The sequence below is a fragment of the Falco rusticolus genome, chromosome 10 (genome assembly GCF_015220075.1).
Source record: "Falco rusticolus isolate bFalRus1 chromosome 10, bFalRus1.pri, whole genome shotgun sequence".
NCBI classification, from domain to species: domain Eukaryota; kingdom Metazoa; phylum Chordata; class Aves; order Falconiformes; family Falconidae; genus Falco; species Falco rusticolus.
Window position 1 is genome coordinate 3439990 of NC_051196.1, and position 24066 is coordinate 3464055.

Genomic DNA, 24066 nt, shown 5'->3' on the forward strand with positions numbered 1-24066 from the left:
CCTCGGTGCCTTAATCATTTGTTGCTGGGTGGATCAACGATATACTTGCAGCAACTGTGCCAGATGCTGCAGCACCTCTTTTTTGATCTGTTTATCTGTCCTTCCATTACCACAGCACGTTCTTCAACACCTCCGTTGTTTTTATAACATGATTGGAAGCACTTGGCTGGTTTTATTTTCACTATTCAAAATACACAGGCTGTGCACAAAAGACGGAGTTTCAGGGAGAAAAGAATGAAGATATATTTCACGCATAACTTCAGCAGACAGGATTTTTTTATTATTATTATTATTTTTCTTAAACATTGAAGCCTCATAATATATCAACCTTCATCATAAATGGAAAAAAATTATCTGGCTTGGAAAGAACAGAGTTGCTTTCAGCATTCAGGGAAACAGTAGTCTCGTCACTTGAAGCTATATTAGTTTGCCAGTAATACTAAAAAAAAAACAAAAACAAACCCACGATCCTGGGATAATTCAATGCCCACTTCAGTCCCTTCACCCAAAGGGTTCAGCACAATGTCTTTCCAGGCCATCCCACTCCAAGAGAAACAGAGAAACACAATCCACATCGGCAGTAAGCAACAGCTCTGCCACCAGCCTGATCCATCATATTAATTATAACAGTTTCTGCAGACTGTCTTTTCTACCCTTTAAAAAGCCATTCACTGAGGCCTGAAGTTCAAATGCAATCATCCACGCGGAACTTTATTCTAGATCGATAAATTGATCACAGCCATTCACATACCTGATGCAGGAACAGGAGCTCAGAGCACCTGACGTGATCCCAGTTGACAAGGTGGCCTCTCCACAACCAGCAAACCACAGACCTGCAAAACAGGAGCCTGTGTGTCAGAAGCCACGTGTCTTTTGCAAAATACAAGGAAAAGAACAGTCTCTAAACATCTTTCAGGAAGGACAAAAGAGACCCTTCTCATTAACTGAACTAAAATCCCTGGGTTGAAAACTAACAGAGGGAAACTTGGCATTGTACAGGAGTTCTCATTAGTGTAACCGTAAAGGGGTGGTGCATGGAACCTGTAGCTTGGCTGACATTGTCATCAGAATGACAACACCCACCAACAGCAGTGGGAGCAGAGCATGGGGGAGACACCACGTTCTCAGCGTGGTGGGGTCAAGCTCTTCACTCTCAATGGGAACTTAAGCTCCTCTCTCCCATAGGCAAATCCGAACATCCCACACAGCATGTTTCCACTTAGGTCCAAGTTTCAAGCATTTTGTTAGAAAGGGTAGCGTTATCAGATTGTCTGCATAATCTGAATCACGTTAAACACTGGATCAGAGATGAGCACTTCATGGACTTCAGACTCAAAAGAGATGCCCACATAAATTCTACACATCCAGAATATGTAATGTATAAATGCCTTTGGGGTTTTTTTGGGGTTTTTTTTTGGGGGGGGCAGGGGAGAGGCATGGTTTGTTGAAGAACAGAAAATAGAAGAAACTATTACTGCCAAGTTAATCTAAAGAAAAATCAAATATCAGCTACCCAAATCAAAATAAATGTTTTCATAAAACACTGAGCATTAGAATCTCTTTATTACCCAATATTTTGACTCTTTAGATATTTATGCTTTTGATCTTTCTTCTCCATAGCCACAAAGATTAATTTTTAATTATGTTTTTTAAATGAAAGCTGAGATCTACCCAAAATCTCATGCATTCAAAATTCAGAAATTGGAGGGCTTTTCATAAACTAAAAATGAAATAAATAAATAATATTTTAAAAATCATCCATCGAACAGCAGAAAGTGTCAGCAGTGGGATGATACTGTACAAAAGAATGAGATGACTGCACTGGAGGAGACAAGACAGCAGGAAAATTAAACCTCCATCCCAAGTCACGTCATTGTCCACATGATGCTCTGAATTAAAACTTAGCTTCACAGAATCACAGACTAGTTGAGGTTGAAAGGGACCTCTGGAGGTCATCTGGCCCAACCACCCTGTTTAAGCAGGGCCACCTAAAGCAGCTGACCAGGATCGTGTCCAGACAGCTTTTAAAAGATCTTCAAGAATTGAGACTCCGCAGCCTGTCTGGGCAACCTGTGGCAGTGCTCAGTCACCCTCACAGCAAAAAAAAAAAAATGTTTCCTGATGTTCAGACAGAACCTCCCATGTTTCTGTTTGTGCCAGTCGCCTCTGGTCCTGTCACTGGGCACCACTGAAAAGAGCCTGGCTCCAATCTTTGCATCCTCCCTTCAGGTATTTATATACATTGATAAGATCCCCCCTGTGCCTTCTCTTTTCAGAGCTGAATATTCCCAGCTCTCTCAGCCTTTCCTCAATGAGAGATACTCTGGTCCCTTCATCAACTTGACTCTCATGATAAGACTCATGCTTCTTCACAACTACACGAGAAGTCTTCCCAAAGCCCACAGGGCACTTGGCAGATGCAGGTCTTTGATCCTGTTCTAATGCAAACTGCCTGGGAATCAACACACTGCCAACTTGCTGCCGGCAGATTTTAGTAAAAAAATGGCTTGGTGACAGGGCCCTTCTTCCAAGGGCCCTGAAAACAAGCGATTTATCAAGTCCTATGGCTCTGCTCAACTTTGCCCACAGTCTCACCCCCCACCACCCCAGTCATGGACCAGCTGAAAGGCTTGGAAAGAAAAGCTTTTAAGTGGAGCATGCTATAAGCAGAATAACAGAAGTTTTGAAGCCAATGCAATGACTGCTGTACTTATTGTTTCAGGTAGGATTAGTGCACTTGAAGTGGTAGAAACCAGCTGGAATGGACAATTAAGAGTTCAGACTAATCCTCAAAGACAAGCTGCTTAAAGACCGAATAGCCTAACTGAAACCAGTGAGATCAGAGAGTGATTTAACTCTTTCAAAAGGCCTGAGAGGCCTCTGACCCTTGTTTTCCCAATAGGCTTTCCATGCCTTCAGATCAAAGTCATCCAAAAAGGTGAACTTGCAAACATCTGTTTCAAGCGAAGAGGATGGCACCAGAGAATGTCTTTTATTCAACCAGACAGACTCTGCAAGAACACACAGATGTTCAGCACTCACATCTTCTACTTCTTGAGTTAAATAAATAAAAAATTAAAATTTAAATCTGTATGTTCTAATTCCTGAATAAATGAGATAGATTAATTAGATTAGACAGACAGGAGAACTAGGGCTATTCCTTCCCATTTAAGTACACACTCAGTTCAGGAGAAGTACTGAGAAGGCAAAAAAAAAATATCCATTGCATAAATTAAACAATTCAAGTACAGCATTAGAAAATCTTTCAAGGAAGAAGTAATCCTATAAGAGAATGGAAACTATGAACCACTGATTGCACTGATGAGTCTTTACCCACTTTTGAACTCTTCTGCCGCTTAGAACAGCACTACTGCATCAGGCCTGGTGTTGAAAGTGCCACGCAAGGTACAAAATCTGCTTTCCCCCGTAATGTAGGGGGATGCACCGAAGTGCATCCATGGTACAGGAACAGATTATTCACAACTGAAAAAATGCATCTGAACTATTTTCCAGCAGCTCTCAAGAGAGGATTTTATAAAAGTGAGGCATGAACAGGAAAACATCTTGGGAGAACTCCACATATTAAGAAGGATTTCGCTGGGACAAATGTGTCTTTTTTTTTTTCTCTCTCTCTCTCTCTCTCATTTCCAGCTTATTAGAACAAACAGAATTCCATGCTTGTTCCAGTTTGAAACAGGAAAAGCAGCAAAACCAACAAAAATTTTTGGGAAAAATTAAACTTGGAGGACTTGTTTCTACAATGTACCCATCCAAAGTTTCCGCCTTGTTTCCAATCCAAGAAAGTGCTTGTGTCTTATGTATCACTTAATCTAGCTTGACTTACATTCTTAGAGACAAAATTTGCTTGAGTTAGATTCCTAGAGATCACCACAACTTCAACTACTCCAGTGTAAATCCTTTCACATTTTAGCCCAGAGATCTACATATAAAGATAAAACTGACCAGGCACATAGCCCAGAAACAAATTCTGGACTTTTGCCTGATGCAGAGGAGCAGCTCTACTGCCCACCTAATGAAATGTATCTATAGGCAACATTACTAGAATGGCTTCTTCCCTTTTCACGGTTTTTAATCTTTTTGTTTTATGAACTTATTTTTTCATGTCTGCCAGAGAACCAGACTAATAAGAAATGTCAGCATCCATTTTGTTGAAAACTTTTAAAACCATACTGGTCCCATCAAAATATTAACCACAAAGCTGTTCTTTAAACTTTATCATTTAATTTTCAAAGGGTAAAAACCCCAAGATCTCTTTGTTGTGATCATCCATGGTTTTTTTAAATCTGGATGCTCTGTTAGCCCATTACTATGGCTGTTGATCGTTCACGGAGGTTAACTCACATTATTGCAGATAACAAGCTCAAAGCCTATGTAACTTCAGGCTTACTTGACATCAATCACATGTGACTTTTCAAACTCCTGCTACAGAATTTCCCTTCAACGAAAATTAAGCCTCTGAGCTTATGCTTATGTATTCAGCCTAACCAGTCCCAGTTAAAGCAAAAGAGACATAAGATGTAGGGTCAAAAAAATGTTTCTGTCCCCTTCTTTTGCTTGGTGTTTTTTTAAATTCTGCCTATCCTGGAAGGAAGAAAGCACTGAAAAGGTTTTGATAAATTAATTGAAAAATTGTATTTAATACCACTGCACTCAATACTTTCTTTAATACTATAAAAAAATTCTAGGAATATGCTTAGCTGATTTTTTGTATGAGTCTCAATAGCATTCTTAAAAATGCATACCCAGTGCCGACACTAAAACATATCCAATCATCTTAGAATCATAAATAATTTCTTTAAAAGCCTGGTACAAAGGCAGAATTCATTGCTCTTCAGCAGCCACTCCAACTGATGAAGCAAGCTCTGTTCCCAGGGGGAAGAAAAATATCACAAATGCAAACCAGAAATGTGAAGGGCAGTGGCAGTATGGCCAAGGTTAAACAGATCAGATTAAATGAATGATATTTCCATCATGCCCTAAAGGCAACTAACAGGGCGCTGTGTCTCCTGGGAGGGAAGACATCTCTAGCTCAAGGCCTCCCTGCCCTGGTACCCAAGGTTCAGCCTTGGCCAAAATCCAGGATTAAGAGCAGGTCTGAGCCAGCTGACGGGGACAACCAGGCAACTGAAAGGAGTGAGGAATGCTCCAAATCTGGATTATGAAATATCTAAACACCGCCAACGTGAACCAGAGTCCTTGCACTTGCAGCTGGAGAGCAGCTCTCACTAGCAGCATTTTGCAGGTAGCTCCTACCTGGCAGTACATTTTTTAAGCAACATGGATTACGTAGCACCACCACCAGTCTCCTACACAGACACATCTAACGCAACGGTCAAGTAGTCATTACCTCCTCGTCTCCCCCGATGTGCAAGACTCCTTACCATGAGAAGGCTTGTCAGAAAACAATTAAAAAAAAAAAAAAATACTGGCATACTGAAGAGACTGTTTTTCACCAGGATTCAAAACACATTTTCCAATCCTTTGTGAAACATTTCCTTTCAACATTATAAACTGAATTGTTTTCATTTCAAGGGGAGGAACAATTGACAAAATTCTTCTACTGTCAATAAAGAGTCATCAATTCTGACATTTCTGTGGAATAAGTGACGATCAAAAAAGTCATTTTGATATCAGAACTTGACTCCTCATTGACATCACAAGACACACACACACACACCCGCCACATTCTGGCAGAGCCTGCAATGGTGCTGTCTGAAGACAGCATCATCTGCAGTGCCTACTACCAAAAGACAGCTTAAAGCCTGAGGTATCAAAAGCCAATTGAATCTGGAATTCCTCAAGGTATGGCATCCTGTAGCTGATTTTTGCCTTCTCTATATATTCTTTTCTCACTATCTGTGGAGATCCTCAGGGATCCCATTTCTCTTCTCCACATCTCCTGGAGCACCAGAGCAGAAAGAGAAAAGGGACTGAATTTTCTTTCTTTCCCTTGACAGAAATACATCTACTCCTGATGGGCTGCATCGTACCAGAATGCTGCAGTCTACTCTTTGATAAGAAAAGGCAGGAATTACGAGCTTCACAGGTTCCCAAATTCAACACAGCTCTCTAAATATGTTTTCCCTTGCCCTGTGTATTAGCTTGGCATAGAAATCAGCAATACAGATTCACAAGTAAATAAAATCAGAGCTGAGGCTGGAAAACTCACTACACCAACAATAAATTCCAGCAGCTCAAACAGAGATGCAGTACCACGGTGAATAGGACAGTACTGAGCGACAAGAAGTCACCCAGCTCCACCCTCAAGCAACTCAACGCAGCTGAGGCATTCCAGAGAATAAAGCCATATTTGATCTTTTCATATTTCCTTATCAGATTTAGTTTAGTAACAGGTATGCCTAACCTGTCCAGAAGCCAGCACGGCCCTGAGGAAAACAAAACCTTGGATCAGGCTCCTGAAGGTCACAGGACCAGATGCAGAATGGAGACTGCAGGGGAGTGAGGGTATTACCCCTGTCCGCGGAGACCCAGCAGGCTCCAGGAAAATGTCAGGGGCCTTTCACAACGCATTTTAGCTCCAACATGCGAAAACAGAAAGATTATAAAATGTCAAGACAATTCAATCTTTTGCTTTCACTTGCAAACAGCAAGCCATTTATCTTAAGAACACTTGAGAGTTTTTGATCTTAGCTGATACTTGGAAGACATTTAAAACAACAAGATAAGGCAGGTAAGTCCTGCGCTCCTGCACATGACTTCAGACCTCTGAGAGCAGGGACAGATACACAGATGAGAACAAGGAGGAAATTAGTGTAGGACCACACCTGCCCTCCTCTGCAGCTTCCACTGACAACTGAACTATTACGATTCATCCCCAACAGCAGCAAAGACAAAATTACCAGGAATTCACTGAGCATCAGTCGCACAATACCCAGCACCGCTGCTGGCAACAGGAATTTTCAGGGAATTTCTCAGACACAAGGCATAGTGAAAATGAGTTGTGATGCTTTCTGCCTGTGCCTGGGGGACAGCCTTCTGGGTGGCCTCTGCTCAGCAAGATCAGGGATAAAGATTTCACCCTGCCCCAGTCATCCTGCTTCAGTGGGGCTGTCTTTGCTTTGGGACTAGACATGAGTATTGAAAACACAGAAAATTGCAACCTATGGTTGAATGCACTTTTTTCACTGGCATTATAGTACCACACCAGAGATGAGCACATTCTTTCCTATGATGATACACAACACTCACAAACATTGAGGTAAATTAAAATTAAGAGGGGTTTGTCATTTGCCTGGGTTTCATCAAGATTTTTTTATACCTGAAATTTTGGCCTGGATCTGAAAAAAGGAATAGGAAAAAAAAAACAATCCCTGCCAAGAATGAAAGCCCTGGTAAGCGGGATATTCATCTCAGGAACAGGAAGATACTCGTTCTAGGAGTAGAAGATAGGCTTAAGCTGAGATCTGTGAGGAGGACAAGCAGTCTTGAATATGGTTACTCCAGTCCCACAGATGCCCTAGCCAGCCTGCCACCGGCCACGCTGCGTGAAAAGGCTGCAGCTTATTCTGTGTGTGAAAATGTTAGAAGTTGGGGGGGGTTTATTTTAATTGAATTGAGCATAGAAGAGGCTCTGCAACCTCTCTCCTCAGGGTCTGGCTGCCCACGCTCAAGTCCAGCGCTAGAACAACATAACCATAAGCTGAAACCAGACTGCTGTGAAACAGCTAAGCGTGAGAACCTTCTGTAAGACACTTCCCGCAGGGCCCTCACCCCTTGGCCCTGGAGATGCACTTCAGTTCAAGCCCTTGCCTCAGTTCACACAAGCTTGTTTGTGCCTGCCGCTCTTACCTTCCCGATCCCGACTGCAACGCCCTAGCTTGAACCTGGACCTGCCTCATCTCTGCACACTGAGTGACTTTGCTCTTGGCCGGCCTTGCTTACTGTCAGGGGACTTGCCTGCTCCTCTTGCTCAGGCGCGGCGCCACTTGCCAAACTGGTGATGAGGCTACTGCCCTGACTGCCTTGCCATCATCCTCAGCTCCCAGCTCCCCTCCCCTTGGCAAAGCAGCCCACACTCAAGCTTGGAACCAAGCACCATGGAACCCGGCCCTGACCCTGCCCCGGATCAGAGCCAGCCTTGACCCCAGGCAGTTAAAACCCTTCAAGGGAGCAGAGGAGAGGCTGCAGGCTGCTGGGGCAGCTACCTTGTTAAGTACATTCAAGTTTTCTAAGCCTTAAAAGCTTCTTGAGACAAAGACCCCCATACTGCCTCTCAGCTCTAACTATAATCTGCCGTACAGCCTTGCAGAAGTACAAAAAGCTTTCAGCACCAGTCTAATACGCAGCCATACCTCCAGCAAGGTGATCCCTCTTCATTTGAGTTGTTCTGTAGCAATATTTCCCGATGCTTTCTTCTTTGCCACAAAGTAAATCACTGAGAATTCTGTCCCAAATCCACAACAGTTAAATAACCAACTTAGCTTTCTCTAATTTGCATTAATTACATTCAGCTTAATGGAACAATGATTAATTAGCACAAATTGCTCTTCACCTACATACTCCTGTAGAAACATTTAGGGTTACACACAGGCCAATTACCTGCGGAACTGCACAGCACCCCATAACAAAGCTATTAAAAGTTCTGCAGAAAACTCCCTAGACAGTACAAGGCTGGCGTTCTCAGAGCGCTGCGGTGCCAGTGCAACGAAACAGAGAGGACCGACACCTACAGCTGCCCTTACTTCAAATCAGTTTAACTGTTTTCAGAATCAATGAAATATTTCCCACCTCCCCCACCAGCATTAACACGATCAGTACCAGTAATCTGGGGCATAGCACTGGACAGGACGAGACCCCCACGGGCTGAGAGCTGGCTGTCCTCACGCACACTCACTCAGAGCGAGCGCTTTCTCTAACAAGTACACAACTAGACAGAGTACACAGAAGACAGGAGGACAAAGGCTAGCCGAAGTGCCTCTCTCAACCTAAGCTTTGAACTTCAGGCACTTCAGATATTTGCCTAAAGCTCCATAGCACCAGTGTGGGCCTGAGTGACTCCTTCAGGCGTGTGCTGCCGCCTGACTCCGGGCCTCAGCTCCCACCTTCCTCACAAAACCATCTGGCCGATGGCAGGCGATCCCTTACCCACACATCACCCCACTGAGCTTCTCCTGACCGACCCAGGGCGCTGGGACGGCAGGGATCAGTCACCAGGCACCGCTGGGGAGGAGCGGCACCATTTCGGGAGCGCTCAGCCGGAGGCGCCGCTGTCTGTAAGACGATGGAGCGCGGAGATGGCGTGCTGCCAGCCAGGGAGGAAGCCTGAGCCCCAGGCCTGGAGGCCCAGAGAGCCTCCAGCCTCCGGACATGAGACCAGTGACACAACTGTCATACTGCTTCCCATGAAGGGGGCTACAACACCCCTGCGTGTCAGGGGGCAGGGAGGAGAACAGGGGTACACGGCCTGTACAGCACCAAAGGCTCCAGCAAGGCTGGCGGAGTTCACTGCCTCAGGGCAACCAGAAACAGAGCGCCTGGGAACGGGAGGTCTCCAGCAGGCACGGAAGAGCCACAGGCATCGGTAATCCATAAATAACCGCTCCAGCAGGTCACTCAAAGGGGAAGTCTAGCTAACGTTGGCCTGGGAATCACTTACTGAGCAATCCTGAGGGGAAAGAGGTCTTATCTATACCGACACTGTGGACAGTTCACTGAATTAAATGAATTTTGTTAGGGAGTTGCTTTCATTAATGCCTTGTAAAAAGAGATTTCTCCTATCCTGTGTACAAAACCATGCCTGGGAGGTTTGTGTAGACAGACACAGTTTGAAAACACCCTCTTAAAACATAGCTACCTCATATGAGGGACAGAGAGGACTATGAAAAGCTGAGGCCTTACCTGGCTGGAATTCAGATTGCCAGGAAACAGGACGGCCACTCTTGGGGATCATGTAGAATTGGTCAAAAAAAATATCTATTTCAAATGAGTTATTGGCCATGTGAAGATCTCCACGGAAAGGCCAAGAGGTTTATCAAATTCCTCTGCTGACCTCCAGAGTATTTATAACCAGATCACAAGACACAATTTTCACCTGTTTAAGCAGAACAAACCAGCACGCGATGCTGGTGCTCCTACCACCCTGCTACAGGATGGAACACAGCCTGCAACACACGGAGCTGCAACGGGCCTCCTGCATGACTTGAGAAATCAACGACAAATGAACCCAAGCTTCAGGTTTTTTAAAGGACTGCATGTCAGTAGAGGACAAAGTGGATAGGGACTGCCAAAGTTTAAAAAATATTTCCTACTATTTGCTTTGCAAAGCAACTCCTCGCACCTTACTGGTAAGTTCTCACAAGCACTCAGTGTTCACTCTCTGGGAGCACATGGTTATTTTGTATTGTACATGTGCTGAGCACAGCTGAAAAAAAAAAAAAAGAAGTCATCTCAGCTGCCAAGGTTCTGTGGCCTGATGATATGACAACACTGGTGGAGTCCCCAGGCTAAGGAAGCATTAAATAAGGGAGAGGACAAGGATCCTGATGAGAAAAATCAGAAGTTCCAGTCACTGGTCCTCCAGACTTAAACCAGCTAATCCACAGTAGGAACACCAGAAGGAGGCCTCTCCATCCTTTTCTCCTCTTCCCCTTAACTAAAATGATTTCTAGGAATTAGCTGGCTTACAAGTGTTTGTTTTAAACAGCAATTTCTTTTATGTTCCTGCTAAAAATACAGAAATACACAAAGTATAAGTGTCATTCTGCACAGAGGGTGCTGAAAAATTAAAATCCTTTTCTTCATCACTGTGAATCCAAAATATTGTCAGAGCAAGTGTGGTTCTGAACATGCAGGCAAGTTAAGTTGAATAACATACTCCACTGGTCTGCAACACACTAACAAATTACAGACATATCTGACCTCCTGTTAATTGATTAACAAATCATTGAAGATCTGGGAAATGAAGGCCAGAATGGGGAAATTCCTTCTCTCATCTCCTATCACCTTCGCCAGCACATCTTCTAACAGTCCCAGGGTTGCATTTTTCAGCATACTAAAAAAGGAAAGGCAGACACTGAAATTTATGAAAAGCCAAGGGAACCTACTGAGTGCCACCTTTCTTGTTTCATTCCTCATGCCACTGGCATAAATTGGGTTCACAGTCTGCTCCCTCACTTAACAGCCCTATGTATCTTGCATTCATATCTCTCTCCCTGCCTGCTAGTTTTTAATACCACTTACCAACATTCGTTTCTTCCCAGCTGCCTTTTTCCCTCCAGGGCTCTCTCTACAGCCCTAAGGGAACTCAGGAAAATACATATTCTACCATTTCTGCTTATGTTCCCAGGTCCTTTAGATAAGGCACGGCACTCATCCTTTCTCAGGCTGAAGACGACCCAGTAGGACACTCTCCATTACAGGCTAAAAAAGGCTGCTATTTAAACTTGGATGCTTACAGTAATAGAAGTGACTTGCTGGTATCACCAAAGGCTCAGGAGCACAAAATGAAACGTTAGTCAAAGCCAAGTTTTTCCTATACAGGAATGCTCTACACAAGAATCAGGCCAGAAGTGTTGCTTTTTAAGAAATAATTACAATATAAAGTGTTTTTTCTTGGCAGGTATTTGTTTCTGATTTCCTAGGGGTTTTGTATATGTTCTAGAGCATTTAAATCTAGCTGTTGGAGCCTCAAAAGCACAAAGGTACCTAATACAATGTTCCAACTAAATTCCTGTAAGAAATGCCTCAAAGCCATTTAACTGAATGAAGAAGCAGAAACATTTACCATCAGGTGGCCTTCTCACAGTTGCAGAAATTTGCACCACAAGCAGCAGCACTCTAGTGCTATTTGGAAAAGGCAAGCCTGCCAGGGCTGAAAATAATATTCAGGAGCAATAAAAACTACTGACTGTGGCTCACAGTGAAGGCAAACTTTTTGGGGAACAGCTTCAAGCCACAGTTGAGATGCCGGTTCCTGTATGGCACCAGTCATTGCTCAGTGTTTGTTAACAGCCAAGAGGCTCTGAGGAGACCCACCTGTTACAGAGATTTCAGCCTTGCTGTCCTTCAAAACAGGGGGAAAAAGGTAGCAAAACGGATTTGAAAAGTAAGGTGCCAAGCGAAAAGAAAACTGAAGCTCAAGAGAGGTGACCACATGACTTCCTAACATAACCAGGGCTTGGGACTCTCTGCTAGGTGTCCTGTACATCGGTGGGCAGAAGCAGCAGCATATCAATCTAGAGTAAAGCAGTATGTAAACCTTGTTCTGAGACACTTTCTAGCCCAGAGGCTAATCTACACTGGGGTCATGCAACTTGTTTCTATGAAGAAGCGAAAGGACAGATACAGCATTTCCTGGGTAATATTTATTCAGAAAATAACACTTAGAAAATCTTGTTTCCTCAAAGAAGCGAAACAGCAAGAGACAGATGTTTTCATTCTTTCTGTTTCCACATTCTTGTCAACCTGTCCTGTACACAAAAGTTTGTTGTCAGTTTTTTCTAGACCCTTGCTACCCTGACTGCCCACAAGCCTTGCCCGTACCAGCTTCAGAGACGCTTCTCCTATTTTTTCTCCCTCAGACACTTTCAAATACTCATTTCAGCAACGGATGTCGGACTCCCAGCTGGCCTTGAACACGCAGCAAGGTGTTGCATAAGGCCAGTTCTGCAAAGTCTGCAGTACGCCAACATGAGCCATACGCCAACATGATGCCATACAAAATGCAACTAAACTACTAGAGTAAAGCACACTGAGTCTAGTTTTAATTGAAAGGGGGAAAACTGCCAAGTTCCTAAGTAGGTCTTTAATAATAGCAAGACATAAAATTAAGCCTCAGGAAAGATGCATATTATAATTGTGGCCTTTAATGTTAAAACCAGTGTTAAAATACTGTGTATCTTCAAAGTATGAAGCCACTCGAGTATTTAACAACACTTGAAGAGCAGTAAACCCTGCTTTGTTAGAAAAGAATAACATCTTTAATTGAGCTTTTAAAAACTGACCAGGATTTTACAAGGGCAGGTTCCTAGCATTACTTGAAATGAAGATCTTTTAAATAATTTCATGTTATACATCATTAAGCTGAAGTATTCAAATTCAAGGTAGAGAACAAAGCACAGAGAGACAAAGTGATCTGCCCAAGGTCACCTGAAAATTTGTGAGAGGTAAGAAGAGAAACTAATTTTTGACAAAACTTTATGCCCTGACCAGGAAGACAATCTTTCCTCCAACACTGTATCTTGGGGTGATTAAGATCATGTGCAGGTAGAAATACATATTAATGTAAAAGCTACATCCCTCCCTGAAAAAAATGCAAGCAGGTATCTCCTGACTTACCCAAGCAAACTATATATATATATATATTTATATCAAAAACTGGGTGTGCATAAATCCAAACCGAGACAGTGTAGTCCTAAGGCTGTGCTCTGTCCCAGAAACAGCATACTATCTTGGGTGGAATAAATGTCCCTATTATATTTATAATGAAGCTAATCAATTTTGTGATTGTAAAATAACCCTGTCCAGAATTTTGATGAATCACATGACACGTCTTCCAAGGAGTCTATTGTTAAAGATGCCTTTTTTACTGGGATTTTAATAATTAATCATGATTTGGGGTAGTTTTATTTCTGTGTGGCTTATCCTTTGATGATCTAATTTACATTTATAATGATCTATTCCCTTGTGGATTAATTGCTCACGTTATTTTCTCTATTAATCAGATGTCAACATTTGCATTACAGATGACTGTTTGCATTATTTTCTTACTACTAAATCTGACAGTGTAGTACCAGTGATAAATACCTTCCTCACTTCTAGGGGTGAATTAGTCCATCGGTCCTTTTAAACAAAGGCATTATTAGGATCTTACCACTTTTCTGAACTAGGTTGGTGGTTCTGTGGTATTATCCACATATTAAAAGTAAATAAGAATTTACTTTTTTTTTTTCTGCAAACTGTAAATGCACAAATATTTAGTTCCCCCGTTGCTGTCAAACAAGCCCTGAGCAAAGGGCAGAGAGTTATGAATCTGAGGCCATCACAGACTTCTTTCCTAGACCCCCGTGTACACTTAGAATAGAGTTTCACACCTTCCAGCTACTCACTGCAACTCCTTCCTGGATGCTGTTACACACAGTGCTGCCTGAAAAGCTATTTTGTAAGAATTGCTTGCTTATATTTAGGAAAAATAAAATATCAGTGCTAGTACAGAACAGTACAAATTGTTGACCTGAGCTAGACAACCCGACTGTGCCTGGAGCGGATCAGGGAGTACTCTCACACCCTGCTCTGTCCCCATACCAGGGAGGCAGTAACCTTTGACAGGGGGCTGTGGACAGTCACCTCCTTCCCAACACCGGTAGGTCCAAAGGAACACACCTGGGCCCTGGAGGAATCACAGTCCGCACCCCTGCTCTCAGATAGGAGGCGTTACATCTGGCCCTGATGGGTTGCTACAACCCCTTCCCCAGGTGTGACTCAGACACACAGGCCAAGAGGGAGGGGGAGTTACCCCACTCCCCACACTTTGCTGCTCCATCCTCACCTACTTGTAGGGAATAGGAAGCAATAGCAGCTCCATCGATGCTCTCCCTGGGCTGCTATTCTGACATGGAGGTCTGGGCATGGTACTAGTCTATTTGTTCTTTGTGCAGGAGTAATGGAGCTCTTCACAAGTCCCTAACACTCTCACACAGAAGCACAGTAAAGGTCATACTACATCAGATTATTGAGATATGCTTCTGCCTAAAAGCATCCCTGCCCCCCTGGGTCAGCAGTTTCAACAGACTTGGTACCCTCTGAGTAAAGACTTGCTAAGCCCTGCCATTTTCCACTTCTACAACAGCACAGAACAAACTGGACACATAAAATACTTATCCTAGTGTCAGAAGCATAAACAAATGATAAATCACAAGCAAACGTGGTGGAAGCCATACTTTTTATAGCATGAGGAAAAATTCCAAGAGGATCTGTCACATACATCTGAAACTCCCCAGCGGTGGGGTGTCTCTTCTTCTCATCATCCTTTAACCAGCACTACAACTGCTGCCTCAAAATCTGTCAAGGAGGAAGCAATTCTGTGCTTGCCACAGAGATTTCCAAGCCATTTCCGTGAGACTTTATCAGACAGGGAAGGATAAATACCTACTCTGCCCACTCCCACACAAGAACATTTTCCCTACCCCATCAAATTAAAAAGAAAATCTATTCCATCTTACAGCAATCCACACCGCACTGTCTGCACAAGCAGGACTTTCAGTTGTGGAGTCCAAGAACAAGTGGCTCTCGAGGAGGTACCTGGAACATGCACAGCAACACTGACAGGCTGTCTTGCAAGGAAAGACAAATTGAAGGAGGTCTATTACATCTTAAAGTGATGAAGCCCTTTCTAACATCTGTTTGGTCCCTTACTCAGCTCTGCTCTAGGGCTAAACTACAATCTGTTCAATTCCCAAACAGCATTATTTTCATCTGCAGACATAAGGAGAGCTGCTCATTGTGTAAAGTACTTTTTAGGCAGGTAAATGTTTCAAGGTGGTCCTCAGTGAGAACACCCTCAAACCAACCAGCTCAGCTGGCACCTGCTACCAAGACATGAAGTATTAAAGTACTGGCTGATAGAGGCTCAACTTGGCAATATCTGGGAAAGTTGCTCCAATAACCCATTCGAATGCCCTCGTTTTCCAGTCCATGAATATGGTCCCTCCCTTGAATTCACAGTCTCGTTAGTAAAGCTCAGCAACTCTATGCATTTTGTGCACAAATAATACTTTTGCATCCGCTGGTAGATGTTGTGCAGAAGGCTGATCATTTCACAACATAAAGCTTTTCATACGCTCATTCCTTATAGCATATTGTTGGGTTCTGTCATTCCCATGTTGTATCAGTACTTCCCTATCTCTTCACGTCCTTTAAATTACACTGTTGGTCTTGCATCATATTCCTGGGGTCATTAAGTACCTGAAGTGTAAACATCCTTATTCTCTGCCACAAGAGATCAGGGAGAAAATCGTGCAAGGCAGGTCAGAGTAGCCCCTTCTAACGAGAAATGAAAGCCTGGACTTGTGCACAGCTCTGAAATGTGCTATTGAGCTGTCATAATGACATACTACATCCCATTAATCTGCAATTACACACTGACAGGGACTGTCAATCCAATACCATATCCATTCAGCAGAACTAAATGTACCATTTTTGTCCCCAACACTGTTCCTATGGCCAAAAATCTTAAAAATAAAGTTAAATGTGGGATTCAATGGAGCAGGAAGGAATCCAAATTCTGAATTAAGGAGGAGAGAGATTATAGCCTCACCACATCTGTGACTGTAAAGCCTGACAAAACTAGATGACTCTGCGTGAATATGTGCAAGCACAGAAATCATCTGCTAACGTCCACAGCAAACTTGTGGTTTGTTCTCACAAATTCCCCTGGTACAACCAACTTTTTGTTATCTATATGTGCTCACTCATTTGAGGGAGGTGCTATACTGTCTGAAGTCCCCCTTGGTACCTATTACACCTGCCCCCAAAGCACACCACATCCCCTGATGGTTCTGTCTTGCTCGGCTTGGTAAAACAAGAAAGGTCAACACTGTTATGCATCCACAGCTGAGAGTCAAAGTGTTTTAACATCGCTGGAGGCTTAAGATGAGACATGAGCTAGATAAAGCACAGTCCAGTGGACAGAGAGAAGGCTGAGAGACACCCCGCACCCCCCCATCTCCTTCGTTCAAACTGCAGAAATACATGCCCTTTACACACTGTAGTGCCTGGTGCTGGTGGAAGCATTCGTGCAAGCGCTGCTGGATCCGCTTTGGGTAAAATCCATCAGGACAGATCAAACCAAGCACGGCAAATTGTTTACAATAAACCGATAGATTCAGCTTCCCTGGGATCGTCACCAGCCCTGAGAAGCAGCGACAAGTAGTGACATCTTGGCTGACACAGCTGGAGCCAGAAGGGGACATCTGGTAAGAGCCGGAGGCCTCATTCCAGGAAAACATGCCTGCCCAGGGGGAGGAGAAGGAGGTGCTCAAGTGCTGTTCTGAGCGGGAACTGTTTCGACCAAGAGCACACAAATGCTGCCTTAAATGACACCATGAGACTGCAAACTCTTCCGAACTGTGGGGCTGCCCCAGGGCTATTGAGCTGTCATAATATGCAGGCACAGCATCCGAAGCAGCTCTCCGTGCACCCTGCAGCCGGTGGAGACAGACATCATCTGAGCGTGACCTACCCACCCTAAAACAGGCACCCGAAATAGCAGGGCTGAAGCACTGTCAGGCCTAGATGCTTTAAGTTCAGACAGCTAGGGACAGATGAGACTAATTCCACTTTGATGAACTGAGCCTTGCCATGATGGGATTCAGCACTCGGGGCTGCAGCAAAGTATCTACATCCACCGAGAGACTTTAGGTTTCCTTCTCCAAACTGTTTCCAAATATATTATGATAATCAATTTCACTGCAACTCAACAACTTGCACAGCTGTCTATATTTTGAAAGTATAAAGAATTTTACAATTCCAAACAAAGAACCAGAAACACCCAAATGACCGCAATGTTCTTTATAATGTACCACTTCTGCAGCATTACGAAGCACAGCAGGCACCCCAGAAGAGTACGGGAACACCTAACCGTTGTAAATGCTGGGTTTGAGGACTGTCTCCTGCCCTTCTGCTCCCGTACAGCTGGGAACTCTGGGCTCCCGTGCCCAGGGGAGAATTCAGTAGAAACCGTTTCCTGCAATAGGACTGTCGCTTTGCCAATAGCACAAACATGGCTATGGGCAAAATTAACCCCAGTAAACGAGTTTGCAGAGTACACCTGTTTATCCAAACCGTTATGTTCCTTCTCTCTTTTAATCAGCTCCAAATCTTAGATTTTTTTTTTTTTATCCTCAGTATTCACAGAAAGCAAATAAATGTGCAAGGTGCTTAAAGCTTACAAAAGCACCTGCAATACTTGGCAAATGACTTTTCAAACACTTGGGGTGTTTGCAATTGCCTGTGCACCTCAAGCGCCATGGTCAGAGTTCAGCACCTATCAAACCCCTGACAGCTATGGAACAACCAGACACGCAAAGCTGCCAGCCATGGGCACCCAAGCCTGTGGTGCAAATTTAGCAGCTATTCAAGAGTCTGTCATGGAGTTGCTGTTTAGGGGGAGGTCACAACAACCGGGTCTGGGAAGAGCTGGACACTTTGCACGAGAGAACACCAGGTACCTACCTGCAAGGAGGGACTTAGCAAAGAACAAGAGATAATGTTGCCAAGTGTGTAAGGACCTCAGCAGCATAGACATCCAGCTGCCCTGTAGTTGCTCTACCTTACACCACAGCTTGATGTGTTACACTGAGACTTGATGTCTAATCAAAAGTCTTCTTGCTTGTAAGTTCCCTTGTCCATCTGCAGGGTGTGGAGGGACCCTCTGGTCCCCTCAGCTGCCCCCAGCTGTACTGACTGTACAGCATGGAGTGGCTGCCTGCCAGCAGTCTCGTCACAGCAGTTTCTGCTCCAGGCACACGTTAAGGCCACCTACATCCTTGATCAGCCTCTTTTGGAGTAGTTTGACAAAATAAATACACACACATTTCCACTTGTTTGATTTTTGTTATAAAAGGAAAGTAAAGGTGTTAAACCGACAGGCCTTGATACTGCTTCTGCAACAGACCGTTAACACTCTACTGGATCACAAAGCAGTGGCCACTAACAGAGAACATCAAGGAAACAAACACCATTCACTTGGCCTCCAGGAAAGAAAATGCTTATAAAGTGTTAAAAGGCACAATAATTTATATTTTTATATATATGCACATTAAGCCTACATTATATAACAAGCTGCCTGACACTTATGTCCTTGAAGAACAAAGGTAGGTGAACAAAGGAGGATGTGGAACTCAAAGATATTTACTTTCTTCCCTTCACGTACCATCTATTTTCATAGATGTAATTTAATTTCATTTTTGTCTCACAAAAAATAAAATATATCTGTAGTGTTTGGCTGCCAAGATGGTTTTAAGCCATTCACATCTTCCTAAGTCTTGTAGTCATGGACCATTCCAAGAGGGTGAGTGGCATGGAAAACTGCTAGAAGGAAATTCAAAAACGTGTTCTCCAACGTGAAAGCTATTTCAAAATACCTTTCAAATAAAAGTAAAAAAAAAAAAATCTGATGACCATTAGTCCTACTCGAAGCCTACAGAACACATTCTCCTGTACAAGAACCTTAATATTGGAAATTTTAATCTGCCTAATTTACCATGTATAATCACCTATATATGAATATAATTTCCAGGAATGGAAAGGAACTGTTAAAATAGCAGAAAGAGCACAATGAGAACCATTCAAACTATAGCTGGGCAAAACGCAAACTGAAGTACAGCTGAATAATTTATTACAAAAAGTAATTAACCACTGCCACAATTTAATAAACCACACAGTACTTTGTCACTTCAAACCCTCAAAGAAAGCAGTATGGTTTCTGACAATATGCTCCAGCAGAAGTAAAAATTTAAGGGCTAGACACAAGAACTGCTGAATGAGGGTCTTGAGCCCAAGTTAACCAGGAAGCCTAGGTCACCATAACACTTCCTCCTGAGGATCTCTTAGCCTGCTTGTATTTATTAAATGACAGAGATAGTCTACGTCTGCTAAAAGAAGCAAATCCTGCTAAATAAATCATTATTATCAGGGCAATAGAGCTGCCTCAACATACAGAAAATAAGGAACAATGGCCCTACAAAACCAAAGGTCACTCAACTCCTAGCACAATGTCATACCATATGCATTAGCAACAAGGACACAGCTAAACACACATATTTTTAGAAATAGCAGGTTTGCTAACTGAGTGCATATTTGCAAAATCAATGAAATTCACCAGAAAAAAAACCCCCGCTGTATTTGAATGGGGATCATGTACACAGCTACTTTCTCCTGACCGCAGGGTCACAGCTGGAAGGCGTGGTAGGAAGTATGAGACCATGACTGATACAATCACGTAACAGCATTGCCAGCTCTCACAAATAAATCATAGAGCACAGCGTTTAGCACTTGCAGGACATTGCAAGAGTCCTTGATGTGAAGCAAGTAGCTCCTCCAGCTCTATTATTTTTAGGCCTGCTAATTCAAGCAGAGTTCTGTGTAGGGCCCTGAAGCAACATACTACTCAACTATCCGATTTGAGGATTTTTTTTTCTCCATGAGGAACTAAAAGATCTTTTCCTCCACCTTAAGACACACTGTGCCCACCACATTCAAGCTCTGTCATTTCTTGTTCTGCACCTTCTGTACTGCTCTTAGTTTTCCTCCAGCATCGCTTTTTATTCCACATACCAAAGGGCTATATAGAAGAAAAAGTTCAAAGGCAGAAAAGGAAAAAATGAAGATCATAAAGAAGGTGGGTGGCGCTTACTTTAGTGGTGAAGAAAGACAAAGGAGGAGTCACAGTCTCAGCAACAGGGAAGTCTATGAAGGCGAATACATTTTTATGTGCACTTACAACCACACTGTTGACCTCCTCCTCCTCCTCCTGCAAACACAGTGTAAAAGTCAAAAAAGAAATTAAAATCACAGTAGATTTGCTTGGTCTTTTAAGAAATTATTATTTTAAGAAACTCATGCTTTAGTTTGATTTGATCTCTTGAGATCATCAGTATCATATGGAGCCAAATTCCCGTGTCTGAGTAGTCAAGGACACCTTCTACCTTCCTTTATATTAAAAGAGGGCATCCTAAATATCCAAACTATCTGGCTGAGAGATGCATCCTTCCTGACTGCAACTAATCCGGCAAGCTCCTCTCTCCTATTTGCAAGTGCAAAAACTGCAAGTCTCTTATTTCCATCCAGCATAAGACCTATGCAAGAAATACAATGTTTGCGCATACATGGTAGAATACCATTAGGAAAGCTCAGTAGATACAGACGTTGTCAGTATTTTGTGTTAGCTGTGAGGAGGGGAAGAAGGGTGAAGGGGCAGGCTGCTTTCACTAAAAACCCTCTTAAGATACTGGACAGCCCAACCAAGTGAAGTCATGAAGCCAGCCCTAAGCCTCACCTTGCTGTATTTGCTGGTTTAAATAAGCCAGCTTGGCTACAGCTGTGGTTCACAGCTGCAGTGCAGAACTGTACGAGTGCGAGACCCACTTAGTTTGATTTTAAACCTCTTGCCAGCTGTGGTGAGTTACCTTGGCCAAGAGCCACATGCCCACCCAGGCGCTCGCTCACTCTCTCCTTTTCAGCAGGACATGGAGAAAATCAAAAGAATAGGAATGAGAAAGTTTGTTGGTCAAGGAAAAGACAGGGAAACAGCTTATCAATTACTGCTGCAGGCAAAACAGACATGACTTGAAGAAAGTTACTTAACTTACTGCCAAGTAAAACAGATTTAAGTAGTGAGAAACAAAAAGGAAAACATTAAAATACCACCTTGCCTCTCCCCTCTCACAGGCTCGACTTCGCTCCTTTTCTCCAGACTCTACTCCCCACCTCAAGCAGTACAGGGGGATGAGGGTATGGTCACAGAATCATAGCATGGGTTGGGTTGGGAGGCATCTTTAAAGGTCATCTACTCCAACCCCCCTGCATTGAGCAGCAACATCTTCAACCACATCAGGTTGCTCAGAGCCCCATCCAGCCTGGCCTTGGATGTTTCCAGGAATGGGGCACCTGCAACCTCTCTGGGCAACCTCTGCCAGTGTTTCATCACCCTCATCATAAAAAATTTCTTCTATCTAGTCTCAGTCTGCCCTCTTTAACTTTAAAACCATTATCCCTTGTCCCATCGCTACCTGCCCTTGTAAAAAGCCCCTCTCCGGCTTTCCTGTCGGCCCCTTTAGGTGCTGGAAGGCGGCTGTCAGGTCTCCCCGGAGCCTTCTCTGCTCCAGGCTGAACAGCCCCAGCTCTCCCAGCTGCCCTCACAGAGCGGGGCTCCAGCCTCTGCCCATCTCTGTGGCCCCTCTGGCCCCGCTCCAACAGGCCCGTGTCTCGCCTGTGCTGAGGACCCCAGAGCTGGACGCAGCGCTGCAGGGGGGTCTCACCAGAGCGGAGAGGAGGGGCAGCATCCCCCCCTCGCCCTGCTGCCCACGCTGCTGGTGACGCAGCCCAGGACGCGGGTGGCTTTCTGGGCTGCGAGCGCACGTTGCTGGCTCACGCCCAGTTTCCACCCACCAGCACCCCCAAGTCCCTCTCCGCAGGGCTGCTCTCCATCCTTCACCCCGTATCCATACTGGGGGCTGCCCCGACCCCGGTGCAGGACCTGGCACTTGGCCTGGCTGAGCCTCAGGAGGTGCAGGTGGGCCCACTGCTGGGGCTAGTCCAGGTCCCTCTGAACGGCATCCCTTCCCTCAGGGTCGTCACTGCGCCACTCAGCTTGGTGTCACCTGCAGACTTGCTGGGGGCCCACTCGGTCCCACTGTCCGTGTCACTGGTGAAGATACATGGTCAGCACATCACGTTCCTCTCTGCTGCTCCTTTCTTCTCATACTTTTCCTCTGCTCCAGCATGGGCTCTCCATAGGCAGCAGTTTCTTTAGGAATATCCATCTTTATTATATAATATTATACTATATCATATATAATACTATAATAATCTTTAGGAATATTCCACAGGCTGCAAGTAATACCTGCTCCACCATTGAGAACCTCCTCTTCCTCCTCTTAATTCCCTGACCTTAGTGCTCCCTCCGTTGTTTCTCACACTCTTTTTTTTTCCCCTTCTCCCCTGCCTCTGTGGTATTTTTTTGCCCTTTCTTAAATATGTTTTAACAGAGGAACCACCAACTTAGCGATGGGCTCAGTTTTGGTGTGCAAGTGCTATCCTGAACATCTCTGGGGAGTAAAATTGATCACCTCAAAGTGACATAAAAAAGTCAACAAAAACGCATTCTAAAAAAATTCAAAACAGTTAGACTATTTTCCTTAAAAAAAAAAAATAAGTGCCATACATCAGGTTTTTTAAACTTCAAGCAAATTATTTTTGCCACTGTTTGCAATCAGAATGTGGTACGTATAAGATGTTGACTGCCAAACAAGATTTAAAATAAACAAAAATAAATTAGAACCATATTTTTCATTTCAGGAACACATCCTGCCAGAGGACTACAGCTGTTCAATTGGCCCAGACCAGATAACTGAAACACATGGTCCCTGGGACACACAGCATTGTCAAGCCAACACAAAACACCATGGCTAACCAAGGACCCGTCAACACAAAGAGAAAGAAACAGCAGCAGCAGCAACCAAAAGCTTAAAAGGAGAAAAAAGGTAAAAAGCATACAAAAGCCAAAATGCTGAACCATTGTCATTTATTGTTTAAAACTGTCAAGAAATACTTAACGCTCAATTATTTTTTTCTAAACATTTTTAATTAAGTTCTCATTTGAAAAAATATTCCTACGCTGCACCCAGTCCTTCTCGCCATGGGAAGCCTGTCGAGGGCAGGGGCCATATCAGCCACCTCTCCAGGCAGCCCTGATAGAGAGAAAACACCCGGCACAAAACCTAGGCCAGCGCTGCGGCTTCTCCTGCCTCCAAAAGGACATTCCACCTCAAAGCCCCACTTCTCTCTGAACAGCAAGGCCACAGCTGTTCCAAACTACAAGCTATCACTGCATCCCGAAGAAACAGCATCTTAAGAAAATTCAAAGTAAGATTTTCTTTTCCAGCTCATTCCATCTTTGCTTGCTTAAATTCCCTATACCCCCTACCCATGTTCCAAGGTCCCAAGCTGTACAGGTGAGTTCTGCAGGGGTGGCCCAAAGCTCACCCAACATGCTCTTATGACAAGATCCACCATTAATGGAAGGGCTGTCATTAATGAAAGAGCCCAACACCACTGAGTTTGTACTTTGTATGCTCTTCCACGGTCAGGCATCATGAGTGAAACAAATGCTACATGCAGAATATTGTATTTAAATGCCTTTGCCTGCTCCTTATCCTCCTTTTCTGAGCAGACACAGTAATTCAGCAGAGTGCAACCCTGAGAGGTTCCGATGACAACATTTTAGTTTATAGCAGAACCTCAGCAGTTTTGGCAAGTACTTGTATGTGTAGACAAATAGACCATGTCAGGGAGAGCCCAAGGCCCCGA

At 43.9% G+C, this 24066-nt stretch overlaps 1 protein-coding gene across 4 annotated transcripts in view; it reads right to left on the minus strand.

Annotated features, from left to right (window-relative positions):
* The window catches only part of TSPAN4 (tetraspanin 4), a 443813-nt gene that overhangs the window by 291204 nt on the left and 128543 nt on the right, over positions 1 to 24066 (minus strand). For all 4 annotated transcript variants that reach the window (XM_037401841.1, XM_037401844.1, XM_037401843.1 and 1 more), the window contains one exon: positions 752 to 833. The gene's annotated coding sequence lies outside the window, so the exon portion shown is untranslated. The remainder of the gene's footprint in view (positions 1 to 751; positions 834 to 24066) is intronic.